We start from the raw sequence: 16,183 nt of genomic DNA, 5'->3' as shown, positions 1-16,183 counted from the left end.
AATACACATATGCCTCTCTTTATACTAAACTAACTAGGAAATGACATATTTTTTCTTGTTCTTCTCGTTTCTCTACGTGAAAATATGTACTTTACATACTCAGTGCATATATGTTACCAGTACGTGATACTTTTGTGTCGTGGTCATTTTCCGGCTTGCCACCACTATTTATTTTTATTTTAGATTGACCTTTGCCATTCCGGATCTTTATTTTCTTCGGATATTTACGAAAAAACTTACATAGAGCGTTTACCTTTGGATTTACTTTCTGGTGAGGTTTGAATCCATACATATTCATACTTTTCATTTTGTAGTTACATGTTGCTTTGAGAAAGTATATATAGTAGTCCATCTTTCCTTATAGGGATGCATATGTCGTATTTGTTAAACACTCATTGGACTCATGCTACCAGCAATTGATACTTCTTTGGACAGATGGTTGTTTTTCTTTCATTTTTTGTTTTTTGTTCCTCTTTTCTTCTTCTTCTTTTCTCTCCCGTCACCATTTCATTTCTAAAATGCATTAAATGCAAATGACCGTATATAATTGTAAATAGTATGCTCTTTTATAACTTATTTTTAATTTTAAACTGTGATTTGATAACACCTTTTGTGTGTCTTATGAGTTATGTCGTCAATGTATTATGTGATATTAGATATGTTTATGTCCATAATATATGGTGTTTATTAGATATGTTTATGTCCATAATATATGGTGTCTTTTATCTGTTTAGTGCCATGTGGGATATATTTTTGAATGTTTAGTATTAGTAAATGTTCATGTTTATATCTATGTCGTTATTTATATGTATATTCTGTATTGGTTACAGCCCTGATGAAGTTCCTTTAAACGGAACGAAACGCGTTGGCTGTTTTTACATGTTATATGAAGGAGAATAAAGTACCACAGTGAACCCATCCGTTTTCACGTGACTGTGACTTCATACCTGGTGCCACCTCCACTTTTTTTCATCCATATCTTTAGCAGCTATACATTTGTGAGAATTATTCAATTGTGTTTAATTGACCTGCAATATTTTATTGGATGTGCATAAAAAAGCTTCTGCTCCTAGAGGGCTCCTTATTTATTGTCATTCACAGTATGCTCTTATTTGTATCTTGAAGTCAATCGGATCAATGACCTCTGCTTTTTTTATTGTCCTGGAAATATTTGTCTTTTACAGTCTTTTCTTTATTGTATTAGTTGGTAATGTAAAATAGTTATGTCTGAGACACGTTTCGATGTGGGGTTGCTCCATTTGATGTGGAGAGTATCAGAAAAATACCATAAAATTAACCTTGTCTGAGCAATTGTAATATAGGAGTAATGGTGAGGAACATGATTCTCTTTGCTTTAGTGCAATGGGATACGTACATGTTGCAAACAAAACTTCATTTAACACAAATCCAGTCGAGGTGTTGCAGCACCACTCAAAGATGATTTAAATAGAATTTTCTTCTTTTTTTGTTGTTGGGATTAATTGATATGAATAAAGTTGTGTGCCCCTGACTCTGAGCAATGAACCATGTCTTTATATTTTTATCAGAGAAAGCAATGTAATCTCTTGTACATATTGTCAATTACTATTTTTTCAGAGACTAAACCTGATTCTAGCACGGGTGAAAAAAATGAAGAAAACGTTGCAACCAATCCGGTGTTTGGAGAAACTTCAGAAATTTCCAAAAATGGTAAATAAATGTTAATTTGAATCTTATATAGTTTAAGATATGTAATGTTTTAATATCAATTTAATTCTAAATCGGAATGTCCCTTTGTCTCTAGCGTTTCCAATTGATATGTATTCAACTGCGATGAGTGTGACTAGCACTTTGCAAATGTTTTTTCCCATCTAGATCGGTTAAATGTTAAATATATTATTGCATTAAAGGTGCTATTTTTGATCCTTCTTGAATTGTGAGCAATTATAGAGGACGGTATCCATGATTATTAAATTATAGAATTCCGACAACAAACTACATTCATTTGCCACTGCCCTTCTCAATATTGCAGAGATAAAAAGAAAGAGTTGAGATGTTACTGAATACAGCTACAAAATATTATTCTCCATGAAATTAGAGAGGTCATTGCAGAGAGCTTGAGCAACAGATGAATATTTTCCTGTGAATCTTTCCTTTTTATGCCCTTTAGTATATTTTCTAATCTACTATCTTGTACTCTCTTGTCCTCCCCCTCTTTTCAGTTACCTCATCAACTTGGCAGTCAGGAACTCATTTATGGTCTGCAACCAGAATCATGCTCTCAAACCATTGATAAATAACTTTACAATTTGGAAGGTACCCTGTTCATGCCCCTTTCAAATACCAATTTTGCACCAAATTGGAGGGTTTGTAATGGGCGAAAAGCTCTGTACATCTGGGCCAAACAGCTCTGTACATCTGGCCCATGATTATTTCTCAGTATACAAATCCAAAAGGCCTATAGGTTAAAGTTTATTAAATGAGGGTGATATCTTCTGTTGAAAAAAATAATCTTCACAAAGGTTTACCTACAATTTTTGAGCCCAAAGTCTCTCATTTATGATTGCAGTCTAAAGCCAGACCGAGCGATTGGCAGCAAATGCCAACTCTGCGCTCAAATTTCATCCCTATCCCCAGTCATAGGGATTTTGCGATAATCTTGGTGTGTTGTAAAGAAAAGGGGCCAGATGTACGACCCTAAATTGAATGTGCAAACGGGTTAGTGACCCGTTTGCGCATGCAAAAACAAATAGGGCCTTGTACAATTCCCAATTAGCGAGTCGCAATTTATTTGCAACTCGCTGAATAGGAATTGCGACTCGCTATTAGGAAGGGGCATTTCAAGGGCATCCTTTTCTAATAGCGACTCTCTACCCCATGGATGTGCGGTTGCAAAACACTTGCAAATTACTGCCTCGTCAAGATAAAGCGAAACCCGTGTTGGCTGATCTGTTTTCTAAATGGCTGTCCTATGATCACATGCATGTATTAAAAAGACTTGTGAAAAGTACAAATTAAGGCTTGGAAGTCTGTGATATCAAGAGAAGATTTTTACACACTGGAAGGAGTTCATTATACTTAATTTTTCCACCTGATACTCACAAAATCTTCTCACATATTTTTGAATCAATGGATAAGGGGTTTCCCATTATCTAGAGCAACTGATGGAGAATTAAGGGCAACTGCTCGGCCCCAACACCCCTGTTCCTTTTACTGCCTCTTCAAGACAATGCATTAGCAAATGGGAAGGGATACCCAGGGGACCCCTTTCTCTTTGCAAATGCAGGGGAAAATATTTTTTAGGGGCAGGCAGAGGTCCCAGGGACCTGCCCTCAAGAAATTAAACAAAAACATTTCATTTTCTTTTTTCAATTGCATCCCGTTTTCCTGACGGTAAAATGGGCTGAATTAAAAAAAAATGCTTTATTTAAAAGCAGTCACAGACATGGAGGTCTGCTAAGACCAGCAGGCCATCATCCCTGGGAGGGCCACCCATTCCCAATAGCCTCGCAAATTGAGAGTGCCTCATGAATATTCATGAGGCATGCAATTTGCGACCCCATTGGGAATGACTAAGTGTCTCTGACACTGTTGTACATGGCATTTTGCAACTCGCAAATTGCGACTCGCGATCAAGCACAATGAAAGTCGCAATTTGTCATGGTCGTACATCTGGCACCAAATGTAGCAAAACAGCTTTGCATGTTCAGTAGGAGAATGGTGAAGGAGCAGCGGGTGCCCATCGTGCATTAGTTGAGCAGAAACTTTCAAATATATGACTAAGTCATGGTGTGGTAGAGTACTGCCATTTTCTTATCACACGTTCTATTTAAATTCCTTATCTTATTTTGATGAGTCATGTGAAACTGTCACTTGACCACAAACTCAATTTTAATAAAGTAAAAGAGATGACTTAAAATCATGTTTCACCAACTTACAAAGTCTGTTTAAAGACGAACATTAGGAACTATAGTATCTTAGTATGAGTGAGAACTGTATCATGTTTCTTTAAAGGCTGGGTAAATAGTCTCGATAAAATCTCTACCAGTTAGTGATTCATGTCAATATATGAATTTAGTAATGTTGCCTCAGCCTGCCTCTTGGTTGTTGTCTGTCGCTGTCTGGATAGGCAGTTCATCCTATCGCTAGAAAGCTTCACAACAATCAGGGATATCCAGAAAATGAATTGATTGTGCCCAGATGACAAGCACACAGGGGCTAGTGAAATAATTTTATCTCCCTGTTTTTTTCCTCTTTGAATTGCTGTTTTGTATTTGCCAATTTTCTGTATAATTTTCATAAAGTTGAAACTGGTACAGTGTAGAAGTGAATGAGATAATTGTTACTCTGCAACTAACTTCAATCCATAGGCATGTACGGACAGATTTACTAAGGTTTTGCATGGCTTTTGTGGCACAGCTCTGCTGCAAAATCCTTTTTTGCATTTATTAAGCCAGACAAAGCTACTTGTGTGGCTTTGCGTGGCTGACAAAATACAAAGTAACACAAGGCAGAGCATATCATTGCCTTGCACTATCTTCCAATGGGAAGGAGTTCCATGGGTGGAGCGTGGATGTTCCCACGAATCTACCCATGGATTTTGGCACATTCACAGATTTAATAAAGCTAGTAAACCTGGGAATGGGGCAAAATGCTGCATTTTTCCCTCTAAGGTCTAACGAGGGGAAACATCTTTATTTCTCCTCCTTATTTTCTCTTTCCATGTGTGCTGCATTCTGCAGCACACATGGAAAGAGGAAAATGCCTTTAAGGATTGTTTTTGCACAATAGGTTTTTCCTTCCTGCAGAAAAAACAACACTGCCTGTAAGTCAGTCATCCTTGTGAAATGGTCAAGCATGCCTGCAGTGACGCTAGGGATCACTCAGTGGACCACCTCAAGGAGAGAGCTAAAATGCTCCATATTTTTTGTAAATATGGAGCAATTATACCCTCTACCTTTCTAGCAATGCATCACAGCATCTTCGCTTGTCGCTGTGAGTTGTGCGAAATATTAGTTCATATTCCCATTATTTTTTTGTCAGCTCTGCTTGTTTCTGACAGATGGAAAAATGTTGAGTTTTACACATCAAACATTTATTGGGGGTAAAAAACAGACACTTTCTTTAGCAACTCTTTTTTATCAAATTTTGCCACCCCAGAAATAATTAGGCTATTTTCTCCTCCCAAAAAATCTGCAAACTATGACTTCCTTTGGATAACTAATCATTTTGTGGAAAAAGGGCACACATTTGGAATGGGTACCTTACATGAAAAAAAAATTATAGAGGCCTAAGCACAAAGTACCCGAAAAGTCCAAAAAAGACTCACAACGGGTGGGGAAAGTTTCTGCTTTTAATAGGTTAATATATTATTTATGCATCTGATTTTGCAGAAGATTTTAGGAAAGTCAGACTTGATTGGGTTTCAGGAAAAGTCCTTTCATGACACAAAAGATGCAGATCGAATACAGTTTAAAAAATCTTTTAGCCTTCCCTGAATACCACTCAGGTGATGCTAATAGAGTTGTTGGAGGTAAATAAACAAGAACTTGCTGAAGACCAGGAAGAGGTACCTTTATTGGTCATGCAGACAGTACTGAAATGATCCCACCTAAAGAGATAAAGAGATGTGCACACGGGCATTGCTAACTGTGTCAAAGAAATAATGGATGCAGCACTCTCAGTTGCTGTAACTCAAGTAGCATATATACCATCCTCCTCTTGGGGCCATGCTGAGTGAAAAGGACGTAATAGCTTTTATCTGTCATTCAATAAAGTCCAGGCTTTTGTCCCAGGTATGTAGCAGGAAGCCCGACACCAGCTAAAGGATTCCATCTCCTCATATGGATGTTTTTCTAGCTTGGACAAAAGGCACACCTCATGGGGAAAATGTTAGGATAGGAATGCATATGCGAAATGTCTATCATGATGTAGTTTAAACAAATTACATTTCTTCCACCCAATTGAAAAATGTAAATGTACTGAAGTTTTCCCCTTATGAGTAGTTAAAGTTATGAAAGCATGCAATCAAATTCAAGTTCTGTATTCAGGATTTGTTCTGGATTTTGTTTTTGAAAATTGAAATTCAAAGTGTCTCATATGAATATGTCACCTTGCCAGTGCCATAAGGCATACTTTTACTCCATTGACAGAAACCCTACTAGATGTCTGCCAGGGTAGTGGACATCTATACATTTGAAGTGTAATTTCTCCATCAGGGTGGTAGAAAAGAAGGTGGATTATGACTAGGGGTGATAGAAAAAGGTGTGGATTATTATTTGGGGTGAATGGGAGTCCACCTCAAGGAATAAAGCAAGCCAAATACCAGTTAAGATAGCTTTGTACGTGCATCCCACCATTATAGTCTTCAATGCGCCACTTTTTAAATACGTCACACCCTATCTTTTTGGCTACAAGGCCTACTAAGGAAAGCGTATTTATCATTTTAAAAAGTAAGGGTCTTACCTGTTGAAAAATGTATATTTTGAAAGCAGCATTCATCAGGCAGCAGAGCTATGCCTGAAGCCATGTTCTTCTTGTTAGAATGATGGAGGCACAACATGTGCTGAAGTCCACACATGTTTTTTAGCTTTTCCAGACCATTGAATTATTTATTGTACTATATGCTGTGTCCTTACTGGGAAGACAAATATGCCAATTTGGAGATAGCTAGTTTAAACATGTTTTAGGTGCCAGAGCACGTATGCTGGGGCCTGGACAGCAGTGCCTCTCATTAAAACAAGTGGAAGCATCAGTCCAGCAAAAGACGGATGACCAGGCAAAAAGAGGAGCTTTATCACACTGTTGAAAGACTGATTGTTGGAAAGTCACCCTCTTGCCCTGTTCTCCCCAAAATATTGCTGCATGATACTGGTGGAAACTCTCTCTGACTGTGCCCTGGGCTCTACTGGAAGGCCCAAGCCAGTGCTATGTTTAAAACACAACACATGCTTAGGGTTCACTATGTCTTAGTGTACACTTACAATTGGCCTGACAGAACCTATAAATCACTAGTAAGTAATAGGGGTAGGGAGATTAATCTGCCTATAGGCCCCTAGTAGATAATAGGGCATGAGGATTAGAAGTCTAGCAGATTTGATTCACTTTGCTTGTGTGCACTGCTGAGTGGCTGTATGTTATTTTAAATGCATCCTTGCCTTGCAGACTGCCTTTAAATGTAAAATCTAACAATTGGCATGACCTAACCTATAAATCCTTATTAGATAATATGGCAGGGGGATTGAAACTACCTATAAAACTATTGTACATAATAGGGCATGAAAGTTTAGAGGCCAGCAACGTGTGTTGCACTTGCATGTGCACTTAAAAAGTGATAATCTACCTTGTGTTTATATATTAATGATGCCCAGGGTCTCCCCTAGGTATCCCAGGGGTGTGGGGTCATGTAACTATAAGCAAGGGCCATATAAAATATATTTTATAAACCCCTGGTGATGGAAATTTGCCCGTTTAACTTTTTTCCCCATTATACTTACCTGGCACATAGGCTAGGATTTATGCCAACGTAAATATTGCTAGGCAGGGAATAAAATATCATTCAACTACTTAAAAGAGTGCTTCTGATAAATCCAACAAATTGTCATTGTTGAATTGACTATAACTTGTGCAGCAAAGAGTTTATCAGACTTTCTTTTCTGTAAACCACAATCTAGCTTTCTAGCAGTCTCCCCCGATTGTCCAGTGGTAACTGGCTTAGCCAAACTGCCTTTATTAGCTGATAAGTGACTGTCCAGGGGAGAGGCTATCTGCTGGAGAGGGCACTGCAGCTACACAGGAATTCGAGGGCATGGTGGGGGAGTCATAAAGTATGAGGCTTCAGAAGAGGACAGGCAGGGAATGCCAGGTTTACCTACCCCCGTCCCCTGTGGCTAAGCCAGATGGCAGGCTTAAGCAATGAATTTGCAGATTTTAGGGGAGTAGAGCTATGGCAATGATCCAATGCTAGCTTGTTTTGTTAGCTCTTACAATTCTACTGACAAGTTAACCATCATGGATTTTGGAAGAATTATGTTTTCTGGGACAAGAATATATCACACTTTGTAGGAAGGAGTCATGCACCTAGGAGGGACCCTGCACACCATTGGTCAGGAGTGCTCACCTCTTGATGCCGAGAAGCTGAGATTACAAATGTGAGAGGTGCATGGCCCCTCAGTTCTGCTGCCTGAAAATATGAGGAAAATAAGGACTGTCCTGTATTGTGAATTTGCACCCAAATTCACTGCACTCTGAATGACTGCGCCTGCTGCACAATTTTTTACTACTGACCTGGGCACTGTGCCGTGCTTCAAGAAGGATTAGGAAGTTGACTCCCTACAGATACAGGTTAACAGAACCCACCTATATCATCTCCACTAAGATTCCCCAGCCTGGAGTGCATTCAGAGGACTTTTAACGATTTGTGCCAGGTGCACTGTGGGAATTGTGGTCCAAACATTCCATACATACATACATACAGGAGATTCCGGACCCTTGGAAGTGTGTTTTGGCCACTTTGAACCCACAAGTAGTTCTTCAAGAGCCACCTCCTGAAGTTTGGAGACATTTGGAGAACTTTTGGGAAAAAGCTCCATAAGGTGACCAACCTGACCAGGGGAGTCCCAGGCCAGTCTTCTTCAACTGAGAAACAGCCAGGACTCCAAGTTCATCCCGCTGCAAAGCTCCAGATGTCTGACTTTCAGGATTTGACTGGGAGCTCCCTGAAAAGCAAGCCGGAGACCAGCTCAGAATTCGGCCTGGTGAAAAGCATCATGGTTGGGGGGAAGAGAAAGCTCCAGCACAGTTTCTAAGTGCAAAGGTAACATTTTAAACGTGGCCTTGCGCTTAGTGTATCCAGCCAGGGCTGCATGTGGTTAGAAGAAAAGTTTGACTTTGCCAATGTTTATTCTTTAAAAATTCATATCTCCTGTTTCCTACATTGGATTTTAGTTGCCTTAGTGTCTGTTTGTTCACAAATATATTTACTATTTGTATACATTGGCGAGGGATTTTTATTATGTGTTGTGTCTTACTTATTTGATAGATTCGTTTTTTAAAATGCTTTATAATTCTGACAGCTGAGTTATAGCCACTAAGGGTTGAGCCAGGGACAAATTTATTGACACCTGTATTGGATCCTTTTCTGTGTTAGTGGACTTATTACTTGTGGTAGGTGCATGCTTAGTCTTACGAATAACCTACTTTTCAACACTCAACATCTTAAGTATGTGAAGACTTTTTAATTTAGTTTGTTAAATTTGTGACTCACTTTAGTCATCATCATTATCAAGGTTCATCACGATAGTCAAACATCCACATTTATAGCAGCCATGAATTTGTGACAATTATTCAAATGTGTTCAATTAGCTTGGAATATTTTACTGGATGTACATAATATACCTTCTGCTGCTAAACAAATCCTTCTTTGTTTTCAATCCCTGAATGTTCTTATTTGATTAACCCCTTCAGCGCGGGTCACATTACCACACTGTGCTGAAGGGTTCGTGCTCGGGCAGGGCCGTGACGGAGCGGTTCCGTCATCCGCACAGCGCGACCGACGCGCATGACGGGACCGCTCCGTCACAAGTATCGAAAGGGTTAATGGAGGCAATAGGATCAATGCCCTCTGCTCTTTTCATTGTCCAAGAGATATATGACTTTTACAGCCTCTGCTTCATTGTATTAGATGGTATTGTAAAAGAGTTATGTCTCGGTCTTTCGTCTGAGACATATGTTGCTATATGAGGTTCTTCCATTTCACGTAGAATGTATTAGTAAAATATCTGAAAAAAAACCTTGTCTGAGCAATTTTAATGTAGCAATAGTGGTGAGGAATATGATTCTCTTTGCTCTAGTGCAATGGGGTGTATACTTGTTGCAACCAAAACTTCATGTAGCACAAATGTCAAGATGAGGCATTGTAGCATCACTCAAAGATGATTGAACTAGGATTTTTTCTTTTTTTGTTGTTGTGCTTTTTTGGTATGAATAAAGTTATGTGCCTCTGACTCTCTGCAATGAACCATGTCTTTCACAACATTTCCTAGCATGTTGTACTTCAGTAGAACCTCCTCACTTTGTGTACAATGACTGGAGACATATATTTTTATCAGAGAAAGTAATGTTTTTGTAATCTCCCATACATTTAGTAAATTACTATTTTTTCCAGAGACAAAACCTGATTTAAGTACAGGTGAAAAAACTGAAGAAAACAATATGACCAATCCAGTGCTCGGAGAAACTTCAGAAATTTCCAAAAATGGTAAATTAATTTTCATTTTCATTTTATAGAGTTTAAGATATGTAAAGTTTTATTATTAATTTAATTCTAAATCTGGAGGTACCCTTGTCTGCAGCGTTTTCAATAGATCCATATTCAACTGTGATTAGTGTGACTAGCACTTTGCAAATGTTTGTTTCCCAGCTAGAATGGTTAAATGTTTACTATATTTTTGCAATAAAAGTGCTTTTTTGGATTTCTCTTGAAATATTAGCAATTGTATTGGGCTGCATCTATGGTTTTTAACTTGTAGTATCCCGACAAAAAAAACATTAATTTGCCAGTGCCCTTCTGAATATTGCAGAGATAAAAAAAACAGAGTTGAGGCATTACTGAATACAGCTACTAAATAGAATTCTCCTTGAAATCAGCGAGGTCATTGCACAGAGCTTTAGCCACAGATTATATTTTCCTGTGAATCCTTCTATTTAATCCCCATTACTAACTGAAATTGCCTAACACCAGGTATATTTTGGGGTGTGCGGTTGTTGCAGCAGGGCTGCGAGCGTTGTGTCCAGGGACTCCATCTCCCAGGAGTCCCTGCTAGCCCGTCACAAAACACCTGGGCCGCTCTCCCTGCTTGCCCCGCCCCCCACCTACGGTGTTAAAAATCATTGTCTTCTGAACCTTATTGGGACTCTGTTGCTGCCTACCTGCTGGGTGTCTGTGGACTTGTTCTCGGCTGCTGCCTGTGTGCTGTCCCTGAAAAGCCCTACATCTTGCCTCGCGGCTGCCTCTGTGGAGTTTGGACGGAAGAGGGGTTGGGCCACTGGAGATCGCTTTGGGGTGTGCGGTTGTTGCAGCAGGGCTGCGAGCGTTGTGTCCAGGGACTCCATCTCCCAGGAGTCCCTGCTAGCCCGTCACGAAACACCTGGGCCGATCTCCCTGCTTGCCCCGCCCCCCAGCCATTACCTCCCCCTATTTTAATAGCCCATTCTTCCCGCTGCGCGGGAGCGTGCGGGAGCGTCCTGGGAGAAGCCCTGGACAAGGGCGGGACCGTCTGTGGCCGTCCGTGGTCGGACGAGGTTGGGTTGGCCCACCTCCCTTGGTTTGTTTATCTTTGTTGCTTACTTTATATTAGGGAGGTTCTGTGGATCTTTGTTGGTCTTAAATCCAATTTAGTTAATTTACTTGTTAGAACCATGCCTCTACGTTCAGGGAAGGAGCGAAATGTTCAACTGCGGACTTCGAGTGGGGTGGTAACCGGTCCCTTGGATGCATTTTTAATAAAAGCAACTGGAATTCTAGAGAAGGAGATAGCCTTTGCTGAGAAACGGCTTTCTATCGATCTTATCCAAGGGAAACGCTCTTCCTTAGGCCCTATTGCCTCAGTGGCTAGCCCCCAAAAATCTCCTATAAGATCTAATGTTCCCTTGGCCACAGTTTCGGTGGATGTTCACCCTGAGGTTGAGGGCTTGTCATTAAATCCCTTCGATAGAGATTTAAATGCTAGAGACTCTGCTGATGGTAGGAGTGGGGGAAGTGTGTTATTGGTGAGCCCACCGCTATTGGACTCATCCACCAATGGGGAATCTCCGAGGAATTTGCCCCGTAAGAGGAAGAGAAGCAAGGGCCGCCAGAGGGGTGGAGTTCCAAAAATTCCTAAAACAAATAGTACATCACAGCCATCTGTTACCCCCGAAACCTTCACTGGTCCCCAGTATACACCGGCCACTAATACTTCACCGCCGCCCTCTCATGATTTATCCAGGATCTTAGATTTCTGTTTTGGAAGCAATTGTAATGTCGATGGCCTTTTGGGTAAAATGGAAGTATTATTAAAAACTCTCATGCTTCCCCTACTAGAAAGAACTAGACTTATGAATTCTGAATTAGATGCACTTGAGAATGTTGTTAATACTAACTCTGGAATGTTAAATAAGTTAGTAAATGCTCAAGTTGCATCGTCTACTTCTACTCCCTCTAGTGTTCTTAAACCACAGGGACCTGTTGTTACTGTTAAGCGGCCCCATTTAATCTCTGCCATACCAACTAATACCCGGTCTGTCATTAACATTGCAGGTTCCACGGCCCCTAGGGTTGGGAGCTTAAATAATGAAACCATGCCCAAACCGGTTACCACTGCCCAGGCTACGAATCTAATGAAGGTCAGTTCTAAACCCACACCTCTGCCCCAGCCAAGTACCTCTGAGTCCATCGATGTTACTTTGGCTCAGGATTCTGTGAGGGGCGGTCATAAACCAACTTCACAGACCAAACCAAGTATTGGTGCATCGGGGAGTGTTATAAAAAATTCTTCCACCTACCCGCAGAATGTTACCAAGCTGGGTCCCCTCAGTACTGACTTACCCCTAGAAGCTACCCCCTACACGATTGTTCTAACAGGTGTAGCTCCAGTTTTGGGGAGTCTACCAGAGTCCCATGGGGATCTCAAAAATAAAGTTGTTTATTGGTTAAACAAAAACAGACCCCTTCCACCCTCCTCTGCCACAAAGATCTTGAGTGTGAGAAGAGTAAACTGGGTGGGTCATTGTCCGAAGGACCTGGAGGGGGATTGCGTTATCGTAAACTTTAGGGATCCATGGGTGGTGGATTTCATACGCAGGGAAGCTAGGTTTGGGAGATTGGGAGACATGCAGTCACTGGGCCTTAGCTATTTTTACCCCAAAAGACATGGTGTGTCCTACAATAACCCTTTAATATCTCGAAGAGCTGCCGGGAGATTACCAGTAGACGGGGTCCTATTTTCTCCTTTTTTCCCCCAATTGTGTAATCGTTTCGAACCCCTATCTGGTTTGGAGGGCATCGATTGACTTAACCCCATATCTGGTGGAGGGAGACACCCTATCAATCATGTAAAGGGGGTAGTTGGTGTATACAGTATGGTTTGTCCAACTAGCCAGGAGGGTGGACCCTCCCAGAAGGGGTTGGGGACGGCTATTGCGAGTGATGTAGATGGCAACATGATGGGTGGCTCCTATTCCTCTGATGGTGGGGAGATAGGAGCAGAGCCGAGTGCCCTGAATCTAGTAGTTCCTGCTAGCCAGGACACGGTACTTAAGATGGCCTCATGGAATATTGCTGGGCTGAAGGGGCGGATTGGTTCAGAGAACTGGGCAGATTTCATCGATACATTTGATATTTTGGTTTTTCAAGAGAGTTGGGCCCCTGATGCAATATTTAGGGCAGGTTTCCTAAATTTCTATAAACCAGCCATACAGGGTACAAGAGGTAGAGCGTCAGGGGGCCTGGTAATCTGGGTCAGGCAATCTATCGGTTATAGCCCGACAGAAATTTCAGTGAATAACCCGGATAATTTGGGGATTAGGTTATGTAGGGAGAACCATCAGGACATTATTGTTATTAATGTTTATGCCCGAGGACGATCAGGCGGGCGTTCACCGCAAATTATAGAGGAGTTGGACTCGTTCCTTGAATTGCTTGGGAGAGACAAAATAATTCTTATAGCCGGGGATCTAAACTGCACCTTTGAACCCTTATTATGCGAGGATGCGAGTCTGGGATCTGATGAGGATGCAGTGTGGAATATCCCGTCGTTGTCTCCAGGCAGCATTGCACTGGTTAGGATTGTGCCTGGAGTAGGGCTTGAGAGCAGCCAATGGTCGCACCCCCTCGGATAAGGCTGGCCGCCCGACTTTTGATAATGGGGTTAGTAAAAGTCGAATTGATTATATCCTGGTTAAAATGGAGTATTAGTCCCTCTTGGAGGACATGGAAGTTGTGGTTCATCCAGAGAGCGACCATAATCCATTGGTTCTAAGGCTTAAGCTTCCAGGTGGCCCCGGAAGGTCCCCTTTAGCCCAGTGTATTACTGCAGAGACCATTTTGACTAATGATAGGAGGCTTAAATGGTGCAGGGTTGTGGCGGACCCTGCTCTGTTAGATGGCATATCGCTGGAAGTTACATCTACTCTGAGTGCCATATTGAATTTATCCCCCAACTTGGAGGCATCAAATCAGATTTGTAACCTTCACGAACAGTGCTTTACTAAGCTCAAGGCCCTCTTAACTCTTCCTATAAAGCATGGAAAAGCAAAAGCTATAGGTCGCCGCAAGAATTGGTATAATAAAAAATGTAGGGAAGCACATAATGGGCTAATAAAAGCTATTAAATCTAGGGTGACTTGTGATATCAAATTAGCTCGCCAAATGTACAAGAAGGTCCAGTGGGAGGCAAAGAGGGAGTGGGATGAGATCCACTGACCAACCTCTATGAGGCTTGTTTATCCTCAAATCAGGTTAAGTTCTGGGAAGGAGTGAAATGGGGTAGGAACCCCGAGTCTCAAATCCCAATAAATTATGTCCCTGTGGAAGCATGGGTGAATTTCTTTTCAACCCAGTTTAAGGATTCTGATCTAGAATCTCATAATGTCCCAGGGAATAGGATATCTCCACCCACTTCTCCTGGTAATTCACTAGTGTTTACGAATGCTGATACGGAGTCAGCCCTACGTTTGGTCCAAGCAGGGAAAGCTCCCGGGATGGACTGCATCCCGGCAGATCTTTTTAAAACAGATCTACAAATCTGGATTCCCTACATAACTCAGATTGCTAATGCCATAGCGAGGGGGGCTAGGATTCCAGAGTCTTGGAAAGGGGCGGAAATTCTTCCCATTTTTAAAAAGGGGGACCGTTCGGTCCCAGGGAATTATCGCCCTATTAGCCTTATCGACTCTTTGCAGAAAATTGTGGCCAGAATGGTCCTTGCTAGAGTTCAAGGGTGGATGGAGATGGAGAATATTCTCTCCCCATTACAGGCTGGCTTCAGATCAGGCACCAGCACCATCGACCAGGTTTTCAGATTTACTCTGATTTACTGGAAGGTGGTGCTGTTGGGTGGAGGGTCAATCTACGCCGCCTTTGTGGACCTTAAATCCGCTTTCGATCTTGTGCCTAGGGCAAAACTGTGGGCAGTCTTGGGCAATTTAGGTTTGCCGTCGGATCTCCTTGAACTTATTATTAGATTGCACGAGGGCAACTTTGCCAGGGTGAGGTGGGAAGGCCAAGGGCAGGTGACGGATAGTTTCCCCGTAACGCGAGGTGTTCGCCAGGGGTGCGTTCTGGCACCCACCCTTTTTTTATTGTTTATTGACCAGATGGTGAAGTTCTTTGATAACATCCCGACTGATGCTCCCATATTGGGTGGGACTAAATTCCCTATGCTCATCTTTGCAGATGACACTTTACTCTTCTCAAAGACACGAAGGGGGCTGCAAACAGCAATAAATAGGTTTGAGGAGTTTTGCCAAGCTAACAATCTGCTAATTAATGTGACCAAGACCAAATTTATGGTCCTAACGAAAAATCGCCCTATTAAAAGCCACATTAGTATGAATGGTGTCAGTCTTGAGCAAGTGGAACTCATGACCTACCTTGGAGTTACATTAGATTATCGTTTACGCTGGAAACCCCAGGTCGAAGCCCTTCAACTAAGATTTGCCCGCCTTTCGGGCTGCCTAATTCAGGAGCAAAAAACGTCCCTAACTAAACGGGTTACACCTGCACTTAAGATCTATGAGGCCAAAATTAGTTCTGCCAGCTTGTATGGGGCTGACCTGTGGGGGTATATGGATTTGACCCCCTTGGTAAAAGTCCAAAATAAATTTATGCGCAAACTGGTAGGACTCCCCCAATCCACACCGATCAAACCCCTCTTATTAGATATGGGCTGTAAGTCCATTAATGAGATGGCTCGATATCGGTTAGTCGCATTGTGGAGACTGCTCTGGACGTCGCCGGATCTCAGTCTCTTTGCCAGCAAACTGGCGGAAGTTAGATCATCTCTGGGTTCTGGGAACATACCATGGCTACGTGAGGTGAAACTAATTGTGGAAGATATGGGTCTCAGCCAACTTTGGGTTTCCCCGGGTTCTACTGTATTCCCCCCTAAACAAGATTTTAAAGCACTTTATTGGGCTTCCGTCAGACTTCTTTCCGTTGCGAGGT

The sequence above is a fragment of the Triturus cristatus genome, chromosome 5_2 (assembly GCF_964204655.1).
Source record: "Triturus cristatus chromosome 5_2, aTriCri1.1, whole genome shotgun sequence".
Taxonomy (NCBI): Eukaryota; Metazoa; Chordata; class Amphibia; order Caudata; family Salamandridae; genus Triturus; species Triturus cristatus.
The sequence above is the reverse complement of the archived record's forward strand: the minus strand, read 5'-3'. Positions refer to the sequence as shown.